Raw genomic sequence first — 17,174 nt, forward strand, 5'->3', positions numbered from 1 at the left:
TTTTAATTACATTTTATTAAGTATTTTGCAAGGGTAACACTCAAAGTACATGGCCAGGGACAACATGATCCCGCATACCATTGTATTATTAGAACAGAGATGATATCAATCCTATAAAGCAATTCATACAGTACATGTTAGAAATGAAATATAGATGTGTATTTCTACCTGTTCTTCCATAGCATCTATACTGTGCTATTGAGTATTCCCCAGGGGCAAATAACTGCCCAAAAAAAAGTGAAAGAAGTAAGAAAAAGAGGATAGAGAGAAAACACAAAAAAAAAAAAACACACAAACACAAAAACACAGACATCTGGGGAGCCCCTTCCTGACCAAAGATTGTCCCACCAATCTACCAATTTGGGTCCATGCCACCCTTGAAAATAGAAGATTATTGTTTGCTTACATTACAGCAGCCAGGGATTTGAATGGGTAAACAGGGCAATTTGGGCCTATTTGTTTGGTGGGTCAGCAAACCATGAATAGCCTGGATTTTCTTTGAAACCCAATTCAACCTGAATCTCATCCCTATACTCAATAAACAGGATGTTTGTTGTGTTGTTTAAATGGATTTGTTCCTCCTCTGCTGAAAATTGTTCTATCGGGTTAATATTGATTGCTGGAGTAGCTTTACTCTACAACTAATAACCTGCTAGTCAGAAAACTGTTTTGTAAATGTTTCCGGGAACTGTGTTATTACTGGCTCCTATTATCTGGCTAATAGGTTTTCAGCTTTGTTGATATGAAATAGTGTATAGAAAAAATGCTGAGCTAACTGATAACTGTGAAATTAAACGTAAGTAAAACCACAAAGACTAACAAGACTTTGAACTCTGAGCTGTGTACAATCACAAATATACACACTGCATGGACACTATAGAAAACACTTCTGTGCAACCACATACGTTTTTCTTTTCAGAGATGGAAAAAAAAACATATTGTAAGACTAAATATATACTGTATTCATACTACAGGTCATAAGCCAATTATTTAAAGGGGTTGTAAAGTCTAAAAGTTTTTCACCTTAAAGTGGTTGTAAACTTTCCCACACAACTTTACTATATTGTAATCCTCATAAAAACACTAATGATTTCTGCTTGCAACTGTCTCCTTACCTGTTTAGTTTTGTTGTAATCCGTCTTGTTATGTTTATGCGCTTCCCTTCCCCTGATTTATGCCATGCTCTGTGTGCGGTCCGTCCACTGACAGGGTGCCATGAAAGGGATTTCCTCTCCCAACGGCACAGCTATTAAATCTCGTGAGACTGCAGAGTTTCTCCTAGCAGCTTGAAACTCCCCATGTGACCGTGTGACGTCACATGGGGAGTAAACTTACTGCATCCGAGAGCGCGATCAGGAAAGGAGAGCTGGATCAGGACTGACAGGTACACATACACCCAGACCAGGTAAATATAAAGCACAAAAACAAACAATGTAACATGCCGGCTATGAGTGGCGGTGCTCGGTTGCCGCAGTAATGTCAGATCGCGCATTCGCGAGATTATGGTGAGAAACATGAAAGGGTGGAAATTATATTCTACACAGACTCAAGATGACAGTACTGAAGATGGTGCCGCCTTATCCCGGAAAACAACATTTCTAAATGTTTGAAAATAAAGTAAGTAATAGGCTATTCTGGCTTGATTAGACTAATGCTTGCTAAAAGGTGATTAAAATTAAATAGATGAAAAGCACCATAGGGACTGCAGAGTTTACTTCCTCTTTAATGCATTCCTTGCATTAAAGTGGATGTAAACTCAATTCATTAAATTTGAGCTGGGTACATATATCTGCAATGTTTTGTTATCTCTCTTTAAAGCACTATGCCCGTAGCTGTCTCCTGCTCAGTTCTTCTGATATCAGCCCGATAACTCCTGACAAGTTCTCTGTCACATATGATAAAAGCAGCCTGAGTTTTGTGTTGGGGAGGATGCTATAAATAGATTAGCAGTGTGCTGAATGATTCAAAAAACAGAGCTGGAAGTCTACCTATGAGGAGAGGGGGTGTGTGCCTTTACTCCAATCAGCTGTCTTGGCTCTATGCCCAGGCTTCACTGCAGTGCTAACCAGGAAGTAAAAATCTTCTAACACGATATGCACTTTCTAAACAGTATATAAAGATGAAGACAGCAGATACATGTGAAACTTATGTAGAGATATTTGTTTCATTCCTGTGTATCATCTGAGGCTATTCACTTCATTGGTATATGTGAGGTCTTACATCCACTTTAAGGTAAAAAAATGTTTAGGTGTCAGCATCGCCCACTCAGCCCCCCTTTACTTACCTGAGACCTCATTCGATCCAGCGCCGTTCACGTCTGCTTATCATTTCTCCACTCACTTCTGGATCCCGCTGATTTTGCTGGGACTCCGGGAGCCATTGGCTGCCAGTACTGTCAGTCAAAGCCAGTGACGAGGAAGCAGGGGATGGGGCCGAGTCCCGATGTTTGTGTCAATGGACGCAGCAGAGGGACTCGGGTGCGAGCATGCATGAGTGCCCCCCATGGGAAGCGGCTTCCCATTGAAGCACTGGCCAGAGGAGGGGCTAGAAGTGCCGGCGGGGGACCAGAAAAGAGGAGGGTCCCCCCTCCCCCGCTCTGTGCGATTCCATTGCATAGAGTAGGTAAGTATAGACATGTTTGTTTTGTTGTTGTTTTTTGTTTTGAAATTACCTTTACAACCCCTTTAAATGAAAATATTATTTTTATTAACTAATTCATGTAACTGCTGCACAATCCAAAAGTAATGCTTTTTAATATTATTAAATACATTTGGAGAAATGTAGACTGAACTAAGACTGAACAAAATCATCTGGAGCAACTGTGTAAGGCAACCAATCAGCTTCTATCTTTCATTTTCAAAGCTCACTTGAACAAACTGAAAAAAGAAGCTGATTGCCATGCACAGCTGCTCCAGATTCCATTTGCTTAAAGCGGTATTAAATCCAAAAACAAAAAATATATGTTTTTCAATTTACCAATCCTTAAATGTGGTGGCTGTGGGGTTTTTTAAGGCTTTTTGTCAGGGAAATGGCCGTGTTGTGGGCAATTCCGCCAGTAACCGTCATGGTGGCAGGCGAGTCTAGTGAGCACGCCCTGATCTTGTGGGCACACCCCTCCGGCCTATTTAAACCTGCCACTGACACTTGCAGTTTGCTGGATTATCAAACAGCTCCTGTGTTCCTGTGCCTTGTATACTCTGAAGACCCCTGCTTGACCTCTGCTCGGCTTGACCTGTGTTCCTGTTTATCTCCTCGCTCTGACCCCAGCTTGGCTGACTACTCTCCGATCTTCTGCCCTCTGTGTATGACCCAGCTTGTTCCTGTACCTCTCTCGGACTGTCTTTTGGTATCTGACCCCTGGCCTGGCTGCGGACCCTGTTCCTGGTTTACCCTGCTGTTACCGTTCAAGACTTTTCTCCGCACGGCTGCCACAACGCACTCTAGCTACTTACAGCCAACTAGCCAGCTTGCAGTATCCCTGGCAACCCGTGCACCTCTGTGCATCGCATTCCCTGTACCCAAATCCAGGGACGTGCTGCACTCAGCCGCAAGGGGCGCCCTCTCAGCAACCCGGCCTCACACAACAGACTTGACAGTATAATTCAGCCATGACTGAGGCCGGCGGAGGTGTGTCCCCATTAGAGACTTTGTGCCAACAAGCCACCAATCTGACCCAAGCAGTTCAGAAATTACAGGAAGGTTATCTGCAACTAACGGATAAGTTGCAACACCTGTCAGAGTCATCTGCTCATGAACAATCCTCTGCGGCTCCCTTGATGATGTTCCCGCCTCCGGAACCCCTAGTTCCCATTCTGAAACGATTCTCCGGAAACCGGAAAAAGTTCAGATCCTTCAAGACTGCCTGCCTATTGTACCTAGCCCTGCAACCCCGGACTTTTGCTTTAGAGACTATTAAAGTCGGGTTCCTCATCTCTTTGCTGTCCGATGAACCTCAGGCCTGGGCCCATAACTTATGGGAACAAAAGAGTCCAGTCATTTGCACGGTGGCAGCTATGGCACAACTTTACGAGAATCCACAGCGTACTGCCACTGCTGAAGCCACTCTGCACTCTCTGCAGCAGGGTAGGCGACCAGTAGAGGACTATACCCTGGACTTCCAGCGGTGGTCTGCAGACACAGCCTGGAATGAGGCAGCTTTAACTACACCAGTTCCGCCTAGGACTCTCCGAATCCCTCAAGGACAAGTTGGCAAGGATCGAGATTCCCACTACACTCGAGGGTCTCATTCAATTATCCATCCAACTGGATCGACGTTTGCGGGAGAGACAGTCCAAACGATCACGAACCTGCAGACCCGCCAGTACACCCACCTTTGGATCAGTTCCCAAGCAGATTGACCTGTTACGTTCCGCATTAACTCCTGATGAAAGACGTCGTTGTATCCTAGCCAATCTCTGCCTCTATTGTGGAGGAAATGGACATTTTCTATGCGACTGTCCCAGGAAGTTTAAGAAGCCACCTACTTACTCTCCAGCATATTTCCAGGTTTCCGGGACTTCTCCCTCACAACTCGTTCTTCCCATTTCACTGCAGTTGGGAGAAGAAGAGATCCGACTCCAGGCTATAATCGACTCTGGAGCATGCAGTTGCTTCATGGACTTGAACCTGGCAAGGAACCTTAGGTTGCCCCTCCTCCACAAGAAACGGGGTCTGGAAGTCCGTTTAGCAGATGGCACCCTACCTAACTCCGGCCTTGTTACTCACGAGACTTCTCCTCTCTTTATTACCTCTCCCGATGGCCATCGGGAATTCATACGTTTTGACATTTTGAGTTCACCTATGTCTCCAATTATCTTGGGTATCCCTTGGCTCCAAGCCCATAACCCCCAGATCGATTGGATCAAGAAGGAAGTCCTGTTCACTTCCCCCTATTGCCAACAACATTGCCTCATCCCTGAATCCAGAGATACCACCAGTTGTCTGACAGTCCAGTCGGTATCCTCCACCAACCAGGATGTACCCCGGGCGTACCATGAATTCCTGGATGTTTTTGATAAGAGAAAGGCCGATATTCTACCACCACATTGGCCATATGACTGTCCTATCGAGCTGCTTCCAGGGGCCGAAGTTCCATTTGGACGTATATTCCCCCTCTCTGAAGTGGAATCAGGGACACTACGACAGTACATAGACGAAAATTTGGCAAAGGGCTTCATCCATCCTTCTTCTCCTCCTGCCGGTGCCGGCATTTTCTTTGTCGAAAAAAAAGATAAGACTCTAAGACCATGTCTGGACTATAGGGAATTAAATAAAATCACCATAAAGAACCGATATCCACTCCCACTGGTCCCCGAACTCTTCCAGAGACTTCGTTCAGCCCAAGTGTTCACCATACTCAACCTCCGGGGTGCCTACAACCTCGTTCGCATCCGTGAGGGTGAAGAGTGGAAGATGGCATTCGGAACGAGGTTCGGGCACTTTGAGTATTTGGTGATGACGTTTGGGCTCTGTAATGCCCCGGCTACTTTCCAGCACTTCGTAAACAACATCTTCCGGGAATATCTTGACTACTTCGTCATCATCTATCTGGATGACATCCTTATCTTCTCAACCACCTTGGAGCTCCATCGGACTCACGTAAAGACAGTATTACTCACACTAAGAAAACACGGACTTTACGCGAAAGCAGAAAAGTGTGACTTTGAAAAGAAATCCATACAATTCCTTGGGCTCATCATCTCTACCGGTGGTGTAGCTATGGATCCACAGAAAGTGCAGGCAATCCTAGACTGGCCAACTCCGTCAGACAAGAAGGGTGTACAAAGGTTTGTAGGGTTTGCAAACTTCTATAGAAGGTTTATAAGGAACTTTTCTTCCATCATCTCGCCCATAACCCAAGTAACCCACCTACATGTTCGCTTACTGTGGTCCTCCGAAGCCCAATCTTCCTTTGAGAAACTGAAGTCTTTGTTTACTTCTGCACCAATTCTTCGACACCCTGATCCTGCCCTGCCCTATATTTTAGAGGTCGATGCCTCAGAGGTAGCTACAGGAGCAGTACTTTCACAGTGCCTGGGACCCAAGTCTCTGCTTCACCCTGTGGCCTTCTCCTCCCGGAAAATGAGCCAGCCCGAGAGGAATTATGACGTAGGTGATCGTGAGCTTCTGGCCATTAAGACAGCCTTAGAAGAGTGGAGATACCTTCTTGAGGGAGCCACGCACCCAATAATGATATTCACCAATCACAGAAACCTCGAGTACCTTCGCACTGCCAAGCGCCTGAGACCCCGTCAAGCTCGCTGGGCTCTGTTCTTTTCACGATTCAACTTTCACATCACCTACCGCCCTGGCTCCAAGAATGGCAAGGCCGATCCTTTATCCCGAATGTTTCCTGATACCCCAGAAGAAACAACATCCAGTACGATCTTGTCTCCACAGAACTTTCTTTTGATTCAACCTGATCTAAGGTCTTCTCTTGAACAGGCCTCCCTCCAATGCCAGGAACCAGAGACTTCCTCTTTAAGAAGCCGGGGGGGTATCTCTGGTATCAGGACAAGATCTTTGTCCCACAACAAGCCAGAATCCAGGTCTTACAAACTTTACATGATCATCAACTTGCTGGCCACTTCGGTGTACGGAAAACTATGGATCTTATTCAGCGATCCTTTTGGTGGCCTACCTTGAAAACTGATTGCAAAAAGTATGTAAGCTCCTGCACTACCTGCCAGCGAAACAAGGGGTCCAGCATTAAGTCTTGGGGTCTGCTACATCCTTTGACGGTACCAGAACAACCATGGAGGAATATATCTATGGACTTCATAGTAGAACTGCCACCCTCTGAAAGATTCACAATGATTCTAGTTGTTGTAGACCGTCTGTCCAAGATGTCACACTTTGTGCCTATGATAGGTACTCCTTCCACTGCAGAAACAGCAAAGGTCTTCATAAGAGAGATAGTCAGACTTCACGGCCTTCCTGACAGCATTGTGTCTGATAGAAGGGTCCAATTTACTTCCCGATTTTTGGAAAGAGCTCTGCAAAGTTTTGTCTATTGAAGTTTTCCTATCCTCTGCCTATCAATCCCAGAGCAATGGTCAGACTGAAAGGACTAATCAGACCTTAGAACAATATTTACTCTGTTTTTGCTCCACTTCCCAGGATGACTGGTCACTGTTTTGGGCCAACTATGGGTTCCATCCTTCATTTCTACCTAATGTCATTCCAGAGACCTCAGTTCCAGCAGTTCAAGACAGGATAAAATCCATTCAGACTAACTTTCAAACTCTCCAGTTAACCATGCAAAAGGCCCAAGAGGACTACAAGGAACAATATGACAAAAAGAGGGGGGAGAGCCCTAGCTTTAAGGTTGGAGCTGAGGTTTGGCTCTCCATGGCAAATCTTAAACCTCCTTGTCCCTCCCGGAAATTGGGACCAAGATTTATTGGTCTTCAAGATTAGACGGGAGATTAATCCAGTGGCTTTTGAACTGTCACTCCCGAGTTCTTATAAAGTGCACCCTGTGTTTCATGTCTCCTTACTTAAAGCCGTTATCTCTAGTCCTTTTTCAGGAAGGAAAGAAGATCCTCTGCCTCCAGTTTCTTTGGGAGATGAAATAGAGTATGGAGTTGCGGCCATCCTGGACTGCTGCCGGAGAGGTAGGATCATTCAATTTCTTATAAAGTGGAAGGGTTACCCAGCAGAAGAAAGTTCTTGGGAACCTGCAGTCAATATACATGCTCCTAGAGTTTTGCAGAGATTCCGAGTTCGTTACCCCGAAAGATGGGCCCGGTTGGGCATCCGGAGGTTGCCCCTTGGGGGGGGGCACTGTCAAGGAAATGGCTGTGTTGTGGGCATTTCCGCCAGTAACCGTCATGGTAGCAGGCGAGTCTAGTGAGCATCTTGTGGGAACACCACTCTGGCCTATTTAAACCTGCCACTGACACTTGCAGTTTGCTGGATTATCAAACAGCTCCTGTGTTCCTGTGCCTTGTATACTCTGAAGACCCCTGCTTGACCTCTGCTCGGCTTGACCTGTGTTCCTGTTTATCTCCTCACTCTGACCCTGGCTTGGCTGACTACTCTCCGCTCTTCTGCCCTCTGTGTATGACCTGGCTTGTTCCTGTACCTCTCTTGGACTGTCTTTTGGTATCTGACCCCTGGCCTGGCTGCGGACCCTGTTCCTGGTTTACCCTGCTGTTACCGTTCAAGACTTCTCTCCGCACGGCTGCCACAACGCACTCTAGCTACCTTCAGCCAACCAGCCAACTTGCAGTATCCCTGGCAACCCGTGCACCTCTGTGCATCGCATTCCCTGTACCCAAATCCAGGGAAGCGCTGCACTCAGCCAGAAGGGGCGCCCTCTCAGCAACCCGGCCTCACACCACAGACTTGACATTTTTTTTCCTTATTATCACTTAGTAATCTGGCCTTGGACAGCACCATTGTCAGTCTGGAGTGAGCGAAGTGTTAGATAAACTAGCAAATTTAGATGGACTTGGCTAACAAATGAAAGCCTAATGCCGCGTACACACGGGCGCACTTTTCGACGGACTAGGTCTGGCGGACTTTTTGACGGACTTTCCGATGGACTTTCGAATGAACGGACTTGCCTACAGACGATCAACCAAAATCCGACAGATTGGTACGTGATGGCTTACGACCGGACTAAAATAAGGAAGTTCATAGCCAGTAGCCAATAGCTGCTCTAGCGTCGGTTTTTGTCCGTTGGACTAGCATACAGACGAGCGGACTTTTCGACCGGACTCGAGTCCATCGGAAAGATTTGAAACATGTTTTATTTCTAGGTCTGTCGGACTTTTGGGGAAAAAAAGTCAGCTGGAGCCCACACACGGTCGAATAGTCCATCAAAGTCCGCTCGTGTGCATTTTTTTTCCTTTTGGATAAAAGTTTTACAGAAATGAGTAAACGCTGACCGTTGTAAGCTCCTCTCAATTGTAAATGGTTTGTCTCAAACTTCTAACTGCCACTTTTAAAAAGAAGTTGAAAAATAACAGAATTACTGGCATGATCAACAGGTGAAAATAAAGACAAAAAAAGCCTTAAAAGAAAACAATTGCAGCCACCAGATCTAAGCACCATTTAGCCAGTTACAGTTTTCAACTAACAAATGATTCAAATGTTGTTTCCTTGTAACCATGACTGTTCTGTCTCAAGGAGCAGATAGCTAGACCTGCTTATCCCAATAACTGTAGATAGCATATTTCTTTGATCTCCGTTTTATTAGAACAAGCCAGATGAAACTACAAAATAAAAGAAATAGACCTCAATAAGTATAATATTGCATACAATACAGCATACATTGCATAAACAACGATATACAGTACAAGATAAGATAATAAAAACTTACTTTTCTCTCTAAGGGTTGATGGTGATAGATTGAGAAATACATGTGTAGCTTCCTTCAATGTGTTGAAAAGAATGGTGACTGGTTCACTTCCTGCTAAGATTCTAGCCAGAATTGCCTGCTTGCTGACAACTTCCTTAGTTACACATACAAAAAAACAAAGAAACAGAACTGCAGCAATACCAAAAAGGAACACTAGATAGAGCCTGCACACCACATATGATTGTCTTAAGTAAATTACACATTTTGCATGTAAATTTAACAACACAGGTACAAATAAGGTACAAATAATCAGCAAAACATCTGGTGGACAGAACACTCCCCGCCTGACATCAAGTGATGTCACTAACAGAGTCCTCCTTAGAAAACAACAGAATAAGTTCGGTCACTGGTCTCAAGAATACTTTTGCCTCATTCTGTTGAAAGATCTTACGGACACGATAATCCTTGCTTGGCAGTACTTTGGTGATCAAACCTAAAGGCCACATATTCCTTAGTGTCTGGCAATCTTTCATGAGCACAACATCACCAGGTTTATGATTAGGCTTTTCAGTGTGCCACTGAGTGTCTTACTTGTAGAGTAGATATATATTGTTCCCTCCACCAGTTCCAGAAGGTATATTGGCAAGGGTTTGTACTTGTCTCCATTGACGTTTGTAAAGATCCTTCTCACAAAACTCTCCAGCTATAGCACCTGCAAGACTAGTCTTTTTCAAGACTAACATGACAGGTGTGAGGACCACTGGATCTTCAGAGTCACTTGAAATGGATGTCAAAGGTCTGGCGTTAATGATAGCTGTAACCTCTGCCATAAATGTCACTAAACATTCGTGAGTAAGCCTCGCAGTTCCTACTTGTAGGAAGATAGAGTCAAGAATTCTGTGGGTTATGCCTATCATCCTCTCCCAAACACCTCCCATGTGAGAAGAGTGAGGTGGGTTTAAGATCCATGTGCAGTTTTGCTTTTCCAGCCTGGGTATGGTGTGTTCGAGAAGTGGTGCAAGTTCTGCTTTCCCCATTACAAACCCAGTAGCCAATAGCTGCCCTAGCGTCGGTTTTTGTCCGTTGGACTAGCATACAGACGAGCTGACTTTTCGATCGGACTCGAGTCCATCGGAAAGATTTGAAACATGTTTTATTTCTAGGTCTGTCGGACTTTTGGGGAAAAAAAGTGCGCTGGAGCCCACACACGGTCGAATTGTCCGACTGAGTCCGGTCCGCCGGACCTAGTCCATCAAAGTCCGCTCGTGTGTACGTGGCAAAACTCCAGCTAGCACTTTATAAGCAGTTACAGCATTTTTTTTTCCTTTTGGATAAAGGTTTTACAGAAATGAGTAAACGCTGACCGTTGTAAGCTCCTCTCAATTGTAAATGGTTTGTCTCAAACCTCTAACTACCACTTTTCAAAAGAAGTTGAAAAATAACAGAATTACTGGCATGATCTACAGGTGAAAATAAAGACAAAAAAAGCCTTAAATAACTGTAGATACCATATTTCTTTGATCTCATTTTTATAAGAACAAGCCTAAACAATTTAGAACAAACTAAAGGCATTGTCCTTTAGTGTCTATGGTTTTCAGGTAAGCTACAGCAGCAATTGCTTTAACAGAAGCATCCAAAAACACACAAAGTCTTTGCATCTGAACATTAGCAGATGACAGAGGAGCATAAGGTCGTGGAATTTTAAGGTTGGATAAAGCTGTTAGTGAGTCCTTCCACTCTAGCCATAGGCTCTTTTTGTCGGTGGGGAGAGGGTGGTCCCAATCTAGTGACTCACAGGTTAAGTCTCTCAGTAGTGCTTTACCCTGGATGGTGACAGGTGCTGCAAAGCCTAAGGGATCATACAGGCTGTTTATGGTAGACAGGACACCTCTACGGGTAAAAGGTTTTTCTTCTGTGTTTACTTGGAAAGTAAATGAGTCAGATCTTAAGTCCCAAAGCAAACCAAGACTGCGTTGCATGGGAAGTGAGTCTGTGCCTAGATCTAAGTCCTTTAACTCGTTAGAATGATCTTGGACAGGAAAGGCTTCTAAAACTTCTCTACTGTTGGAAGCAATCTTATGGAGTCTTACGTTGGAACAAGCAAGCATTGCTTGAGTTCTTTTGAGGAGACTGATTGCGGCTTCATTTGTGGGTAGTGATTTCAAGCAATCGTCTACATAGAAATCCTTGTCCACAAACTGTCTGACATCTGACCCATACTCTGACTCTCCCACTCTAGCAGAGTGTCTGAGGCCATATATAGCAACTGCAGGCGAAGGACTGTTGCCAGATATGTGCACCCTCATGCGGTATTCTGTGATGTCTCCAGAGGGGTTGTTGTCCCTGAACCAGAGAACCCTCAGAAAGTTTCAGTGTTCTTCTTTAACAAGAAAGCAATAGAACATTTGTTGTATGTCTGCCATGAATGCGACTGAATCTTTGTGAAAGCGAAGAAGTACTCCTAATAGTCTGTTGTTAAGATCAGGGCCAGAGAGAAGGACATCATTTAGAGAGACACCCTCATGTTTAGCGCTGGAATCGAACACCACTCTAATCTGTCCTGGCTTCTTAGGGTGATAGACCCCAAATATGGGTAAGTACCAGCATTCCTCTGAGTCCTTGAGCATTGGAGTTATCTCAGCATGACCATTCTGGAATATTTTCTCCATAAAGGAAAAGAAATGTTCTTTCATCTCTGGTTTCCTTTGAAGATTTTGTCTTAGGGAAGTGAGACGTTTATGTACTAGTTCTCTGTTGTTAGGCAAACGTCATCTTTGTGGTCTAAAGGGAAGAGGTGCAACCCAGCTATTAGTCCCGTCTTTCTCCATACTCCTTTCTATAACTTCTAAGAAGAGCCTATCCTCAATGGACATTGCTACCTGGTTATCTTCCTTTGTTCTCTGGAACACTGTGCTTTCTAAGTTGCTTTGGTCTTCGTCATAGGTATTGCTGTCACAGAGGGGACTTAAGAAGGGAAGAGGTACAGGGTTGTTGTGTGGTAGTTCCTTTATGAGGATGTGATTTTGACAGGGTTGGAAAAGAGAAGGATGACCATTCTCGAGGGTACTAGTGAGCAAGTTATTAACAGATGCGGGTTTGTGTGCACCTCCCAGGCAAACATCACCTATAATGACCCACCCAAGATCCAGTTTTTGGGCATATGGGGCATTTTTAGGACCGTTGATCAGTTTTCTTACTTTGTGGACTTGCAAGATATCCCTTCCTAGGAGTAAGATTATCTGAGCCTGATCATCTAGTTCTGGTATGAGATGTGCTATGTGATTCAAGTGAGTCTGGTGAGCTGCTGCGTCTGGTGTGGGAATCTCTGATCTGTTGTCTGGCATCTGGATGCACTCTATTATGGTTGGTAAGGGTAGGCATGTCTTACCATCCATAGATTCAATTTGTAGACTGTCAGCTCTTCTCACCGCCGTTTCCACTGTACCTGCACAAGTCCTAAGGGAGTAAGGGCTGCTGGGGCCTTTAAGGTTTAGAATGTCAAAAAACATAGATCTGGCTAGTGACTTATTACTCTGATCATGCAAGATGATGTAGAGCTTGACTGCTTTGTCCCTGAGTTTTGGGTAAACTCTCACAAGACAGATTTTAGAGCAGGATCTGCCAGCTGTACTTCCTTTGCAAACTTCAGTACACTATGAAGTGATTGCTATGGCATCTGTGCTAGAGTCTTTGGTCTCCCCGCCTTGCTCCTTGTCCCAATGAACAGGTGAGAAAGTTCTTGGTGTAGGTCCTGGGTGTAGAGCTGTGTTGTGCTCTGTGCTGTCACATTCTGTACATTTGACACTGACCTTACAGTCCTTGGCGAAATGTGTGGACAAAGAGCAGCATTTGTAACAGATGTTGTTCTCTTTGAGGAAAGCTTTACGATCCTTGATGGTCTTTGTCCTGAAGGCTCTGCATTCCAGAAGAGGATGTGGCATTTTATGTAGAGGGCAGAACTTAGTAGGGTCGCTGTCTTGATCCTCTGTCTGAGACTCTACAAATCTGTGGGAAGAAATGTTAGTTTTTTGCACTGCTACTGGAGCTCTGAGTTGTTTAGGGCCAGAACAAGTGGTATAAGACACTGGAAAAATTAAGCTGGGGTCATCTTTCATTCCTGCTTGTCTGTCTACAAAGTCCACAAACTCACTAAAGGGTGGAAAAGGCACATTGTGTTTTCGTTTGTAGTTACAGCCATGAGTAATCCATCTTACGTGTAACTCATAAGGAAGTTTTTGTGCTAAGGAGTTAATACCTCTAGCAGAGTCAAGATAAGAAAGGCCAGGTAAGTCTCCTTCTGCTTTAGCAACTTTTAACTCCATACACAGGTCACTGAATTCTCTGAGTCTTTGGTAACCTCTGCTAGGTATTTTTGGGAAGTCTTCTATCCTTTTAAACAGTGTACTCTCTATAGCCTCTGGTGAGCCATAACATGTATCCATTCTGTTCCAGATGTTTGTAAGGCCTATCTCAGGGTGGTTTATATTAATGTCTCTGATCCTTTTGGCATGTTCAGCAGAATCATTGCCAAGCCACTTTACAAGGAGTTATATCTGTTCCCTGCAGGATAGATCTAGACCTTGAATGACACTCTGGAAAGCGGATCGCCATGCCCTGTAGTGTTGAGGGCAATCACTGAATTTGACAAGTCCTTGGGTAACTAACTCTCTTTTGGCCAGGAACTTGGCAAAGTCTACAGTAGCCCGATTGGCATTGGGGTAGGCTGCTGGTGTATTGTGGTGCGGTGTAAAGGCATATCTGGTAAAAGTCTCTTCTTTAGGCGCGCTGGGTTCAAACTTACATAAGGTTGGCAGTTCGTACCTGTTCGTTGCATACACCTTTGGAGTGAAGACTGGTGTTTGATGCTTGTATGAAGGGAAGGCTGGGTACCTTGTGGAGTAGAAGGTTTGGTTGGAACTGGAAAGTCTGGAACTCTGTCAGATTTTTCTTGCTTGTAGCACTGGGGTCCCAGGTTGTCTTGTTGCTGCTTTATTTGATGTGACTCACTGACATCATGTTTAATTTCTTGTTGTGGGATGCTGCTTGGGTCACAGTGCTGGTAGACATAATCTGACGTGCGTTGCGAAGAATCTTGTTGGTCCTCTTCTAGACCCGGTATGCTGCTGCCTAGTCTTGGCTCATCATAGACGGCTGCTTCTAAAGCTTCTGCTTCGGCAATGGCGGCAGCACCGTCTCTTTCTACTGCCAGCCTCTCCATGTTAGCTTATAAGAAAACTTGCTGCAATTTCAGAGATGCTTCCTGCTGGGCTAGTTCTTCTTCCAAGCGTATTCTTTCCCTCTCTCTCTTGTTCCATGTGTACTCTTTCCTTCTCTCTCTCTTTCTCCAAGCGTACTCTTTCCTTCTCTCTCTCTTGTTCCTGTCTCATCTTTTCTGCATCAAGGCGGGCCTTTTCTTTTTTCATCTGCAACTCTAGGTCTGCGAATGCGGCCCTGGCTTTTGCTGCTTCGGCTTTTGAACGGGCGATCACTGCTGCATTTGCGACAGATGACTTAGATGAGCTTGCTCGTGAACATGTTTTGTAAGACGATGTCCCACTGTGAGACATGGCTGCGGGAAAGAAGCTGTCTTGCTGTATAGAGACCGCTCTAATGTCGATGCTGCTTGACAGAGCACGTCTCTGTGTAGCGTGGCTGCTTGCTTCGCCTGCCGCAGGCCTTTATCTTTAAGGCTTCTGACTGTATGGATACTGCGTAGCCCCGGGCTGTACAGACTTCCGAAGTCGGCTTATCTTCCCTTCAGAGGTCAGCTTAAAAATTTCACTGTTCTGTCTCAAGGAGCAGATAGCTAAACCTGCTTATCCCAATAACTGTAGATACCATATTTCTTTGATCTCTGTTTTATTAGAACAAGCCAGATGAAACTACAAAATAACAGAAATAGACCTCAATAAGTATAATATTGCATACAATACAGCATACATTGCATAAACAACAATATACAGTACAAGATAAGATAATAAAAATGTACTTTTTAAGTTCTCTAAGGGTTGATGGCGATAGATTGAGAAATACATGTGTAGCTTCCTTCAGTGTGTTGAAAAGAATGGTGACTGGTTCACTTCCTGCTAAGATTCTACCCAGAATTCCCTGCTTGCTGACAACTTCCTTAGTTACACATACAAATAAACAAAGAAACAGAACTGCAACAATACCAAAAAGGAACACTAGATGGAGCCTGCACACCACATATGATTGTCTTAAGTAAATTACACATTTTGCATGTAAATTTAACAACACAGGTACAAATAAGGTACAAATAATCAGCAAGACATCTGGTGGACAGAACAATGACAATCCCATACCCTTCTAGGTATATGATTGGCTTACTGTTTTACCCAGTAATTTTTTCTCTTCTTACAACATGGGCACTGATATCACTATTACAGACAGTGGTGTGAACTATGCTCATTAGCAAACGTTGATTTGTGAGTGCGTTTTAAAACACATCCCATCGCCTCTGGTGTGAATGGGCCTCAAAGTATGATTACATCTGTTTAAAAATTTATTTTTAGAAACAGTAAAAATATATGTGTACTTAAAGCTATGGCTACTGAAAAGTAACCCTTGTTGTGAAAGCCTTGAATGCAACATTTTAGGTTATTTCCACCAAAAACTGCTTACACTGTTAGGTGGACAGATTCTTTCTTCAGATTGTTTCCATAATCTTTATTTTTATCTAGTTTTTCCTTCTCGCCATAAATATGCCTTCTCACTTGGCTTTAGTTATTTAGGATAATATGATTTTAGTGCAACATTCACAGGAACTACTTGGTAGATTCGGTTTTCTGTTTTCTGTTCGCAGAATTACCTCAGCCCCACTGACACACCAGGTTAAGCAAATGGATACTGCACTGCTACTGGGAGCACAAATATAGATACCCTACACACAAACTAAGGTTCAGTATCAAAAAGCAAACATCAGACTGGTTGGTGGTAAATAAACCCAAAATATTGTCAAGGGTTACACTAATTAACAGTATGCCCATCAATGAGTAAGTAAAAGATTAGGTCAATCATAGTTCACTGGACAAAATGTTCACTAGGCTATAGCAGCATAGAATGGAGTTATATGCAACTACATTAGAGTAAATCTGGTAATCCACAAAATTAGCAATAAGTAATGGCATTAGAAAACAGTAATATCAACAATAATTAATACTGTGCTGACACCTCTGTAGGCTATATCCACTTTAGATTGCACTCTATATGAATGACAGCAATAAAATGTAAAACTCCCTAAAGAAATACCTCTTACTATTGACAATAGGCAAAGTTCTTGTGAAGCAGCTGTCTGAGTGAGTAGTCTTTAGCCCTAGTTCTTCAGCCGTCTAGCATTGGGGCCCAGTCTTTTCAGTGGTGCACATTAGTATAGTCCCAGTAAAGTCTGCATTCAGGTGGCCAGTCCCTATGTTTTCAGTCTCTACTAGCAGCAAAAGTGTCCTCTCATCAATCACAGGGGTACAGCAACAGTGGTCTCACTGTTCAGATATCAGCTCACTTCTGGATCTTCCTGGAGCAACTCTGGTCCTCAGCACATGGCTGCAGGCTTGTGGCAGGTTGATGTGCACATAAGAGCAGTGATGTGCACACCTCAGTCTCCTCACAGCAAAGAGAACGTTCTCCTCTTATATCTTGCTCACATTGGTAATTAAAGTCCAATGGTCCATAGACTGCCATAGTAAAGTTCCTTTCCTGATCTTCATCTCCCTTGATTCAGTGCTGCCAACCATCAAGTCTGTAAGAGAAACTCAGTACATATTGGAGGCAAAAAAATGAGCATATGCGCATGCCCACGCACGCACGCCCAGTATGGCACCAAATGGCCTATTTAAGTGCAACTATGGCA

General features: G+C 44.1%; 1 long non-coding RNA gene across 1 annotated transcript in view; it reads right to left on the reverse strand.

Moving 5' to 3' along the window:
- LOC141140762 (uncharacterized) overlaps positions 1-1,304 on the reverse strand; it is a 68,377-nt gene extending 67,073 nt beyond the window's left edge. Inside the window, exon 1 of the long non-coding RNA XR_012243995.1 lies at positions 1,116-1,304. This is a non-coding gene — a long non-coding RNA (uncharacterized lncRNA). The remainder of the gene's footprint in view (positions 1-1,115) is intronic.
- Between the last annotated feature and the right edge of the window lie 15,870 nt (positions 1,305-17,174).

This window comes from Aquarana catesbeiana, linkage group LG04 (genome assembly GCF_042186555.1).
Source record: "Aquarana catesbeiana isolate 2022-GZ linkage group LG04, ASM4218655v1, whole genome shotgun sequence".
Lineage (NCBI taxonomy): Eukaryota > Metazoa > Chordata > Amphibia > Anura > Ranidae > Aquarana > Aquarana catesbeiana.